Source organism: Gouania willdenowi, chromosome 10, assembly GCF_900634775.1.
Source record: "Gouania willdenowi chromosome 10, fGouWil2.1, whole genome shotgun sequence".
NCBI lineage: Eukaryota > Metazoa > Chordata > Actinopteri > Blenniiformes > Gobiesocidae > Gouania > Gouania willdenowi.
Window position 1 is genome coordinate 40039483 of NC_041053.1, and position 3371 is coordinate 40042853.

Below are 3371 nucleotides of genomic sequence, written 5' to 3' on the forward strand. Positions count from 1 at the left end.
CAACCATAAATGATGTGCATATAAAGCACAAAACAGCTGCTCCAAAATTAAAACAGTAATTTTTCAGCCTTAGCACAGTAATGTAAAGTAAGCTGTGCATATTCCAGGTGTACATTCTGCTGTTGAAAATGCTTATAAAAATAAATGTGGAAAAACTAATTCACAGCATTTTTCTCAGCTACACAATGCTAAACATATCAGGATAATGAGCTGCTGTTAGCAGTGACTCAGCAGTAGCAACAGGCTGCATATTTACAACAACATACCGTGCAATAGTTTGGCTGACCTGTCCCTGGACAACAGCCGCAGCGTTAGCTTAGCTTCACTGATGCATCTTTTGGAGACAAAAATAATACGTGTATTTCCACTCTGAGAAGCTCGTCCTGCTCTCGCTTTGACTCGCCATGATTGACACACGTGATGTAAACAGAAACACGCTGACAATGCTTCTTCTTCTACTGTTTTACCGTGTTTGGCACAGTGTCCCGCAAAAATATGTAGCGCCACTGTAAACAGGAAGTACACTGCAGCTAGCAAAGTAACGGACAAATGCACCATATTGTAACGTTAACGGCATTATTTCTTTAGAAATATATTGCGTTACAGTACACGTTACCGCCCAACACTGGTTATAATGAATATAAAACGACAGTTTTAATTTAGTAACACATTAAGACAGCCTGCCTGCAGGAAAATAACTATAATCTATTTATTGTTTCTTCAATTACAATCCCTTCCTATATTCGTTAATTGGGAAAAGTAGTCAGATTACAGTAATGCGTTACGGCCCATCACTGGTTTTGATACGCAGCATTCACATAATTTGATGAAATCATGTGAAAAATCAATAAATCTAAATTAGTTTTGATCTTTCCTCGATAAGCCTCTCCCTGTGCAGCGAACACACATGTTGGGAACAAACCGATAAGAAGGTGTCATGAGAGATTTGGTGTTTGAATCATTTGCTGACTCAGTTAAAGATCTTTAGATCCAGCCACTGGTCGTTAAGGAAGAATCCAGTCATGTAAGAAGGATGGTCTAAATTTAACCCCCGGGGTGAGGCGAGCACATTGGGACGTTCTATTCCTGACAAGGTCACAGCGCCTGATAGCAGTGATTTAGGACCTGGATTCATCCTGAACGCTGGTTTAACCATAAAGTTAACGTGTTTAGAGATGTTTAATATTGGCTTTTTGCCAAATATCTGATATTGTCCAACATTTAATTGACCAACACCTAATTTCTGATTTCTGTTATTACAAATACCATTAAAGACATAAACCTCCATTCCCTCAAACTAATTTTATGTCACATTATATATATATATATATATACACATATTAATTGAAATGACCACCTTAAGTTTGATCTCAAATGTGTTGCAAATATTAGGCGAGAAAACCACTAATTTCAACAATATTCTGCCCAGGTTGGCATTACAATGTATAAATTAGTATGTAAGGTACTGAGAATGTCCAAGTAATATATGACAGATATCAGTCCCTGCAGGATTTTATCTATAAGGGTCTGTACTACGAAGCTGGATAAGTATATCCTGGTATCTCTCCATTAGCTTCACCAAACCAAACATAATAATCAAATCAAAAACCACGAAAATTGGTTTAAAGTTGCACATTTGAGTGGCCAAAAATAGACATAGAAGGTGGTAAAAAGGATTCAGAGAGTCAATATTGGCTTAAAAATGGCAGATGGCAGAAGTTGGGGGGGGGGTTAAAATAATTTAAAAAGTAGGAAGAATTAAAGATGTTGGTTTAATCAGAAATAAAATGGGTTAAAAGTGACCAAAAAGGGACGAAAGGGTGGTGAAATGGCATTTTAAAAACCACAAAAATTGGTTGAAAGTTGCAAATTAGAGTGGCCAAAAATAGAATAGAATAGAAAAAGTGGTAAAAAGGGTTTGTAGTGTCAATTTTGGCTTAAAAGTGGCAGAAAAAGTAGTAACAATTAGTTTAAACTGGCAAATAATGGGAATGACAAATGGTGAATGTGGTTAAAAGTGACAATAATGGGTCAACCACCAAAGTGGTGGAAAGGGTTTATAAGTGCCAAAATTGTCTTGAAAGTGGAAAAAATGTGCAGAAAAGAAATTGATATTGATACAGAAACGATAGAAATGGGAATAATGTAGCAAAAATGCATTAAAAAGAGCAAAAAAGTGATGAAAATAGATTTAAAATATGGCAAGTTTGGTGTAGTTGCAGAAAATGGGTAAAAATAAGCAAAAATGGGCTGAAATTGTTCAAAAAATAGTTTCTTAAAGGCATCTGGTGACCCCTTCCCAGTGTCTTACGACCCCAAATGGGGTCCTGACCCCAAGGTTGGATGAGAATCCCTGCTCTAAGGGACAGCAAGTGTGAGTGAGTTCTGTTTCGGTCTGTCTTCCTCTTGTTTGATGGGAATAAGGTGCTGCAGAGAGGAGAGAGTTAGTGAAGAAATATGGAAAGTAAACACTCTCAAAACTAATATTTTAGTGCAAATAAACTGTCCATATACAGTATATCATTATATACTGAGATGTTATTACAACATACCAGGATGATGAAACACATTTTTACGTCCAAAGAAATCCCAGCAAACATTTAAATTACGATGGAGCGTTAGTACAGCATGTTTGGTCATCTGTGTGAATACAGGAAGAGGAAAACCACTCTACTACACCCAGTGCAGGGATCATCGCTATTAATCAATTTACATTCCTCATCCGTAAAGAAAGCGTGCGGAGGACATTACTGAATCAACGCCCCGTGATTTATGGGAGCATTTCATCAAAGGCAGCAGGAATCATTGACATGTAACCAGAGAATTTCATTACTTGGTTTGATGAGCTGCTGTGGAGACGAAGTAAGGAACCGTGAGTCGAGTTAGACTTTATTTATCTTTATGTGTGTGTGTTCGTCTCCTGCACTTAGGGCATGTTCAATTCAATTCAACTTTATATATATAGCGTAACATACAACACAGTCATCTCAAAGTGCTGAACAAAATGTTCACTTGTTTGCTTATTCGCATTTTTCCTGCGGGACGACCTTGACTTCTTTAATATAATCTGTAGGAATAAATAATGTGTGTGTCCCAACTAATGCGACACAATATGTCCTTCGTGTTTCAGTTTGTTCTCTTCATATTGTCATAAATCTTTTATTTGTGTCCATATTCCTGCAATTTTTTTAAGGAATCCTTGACTGTTTTCAAAAATGTGGCAAAAAAATCTTTGAAATGTCCTTATTATTAGATCTATGTCTAACAAAACACATTATTATGCACCATATTTATAAACTTTTAAAAATGCAACTACTTTACAGTTTTAGAGCCTGTGTTCCTTCATCTTGAAATCATGTGATTGATTAGGG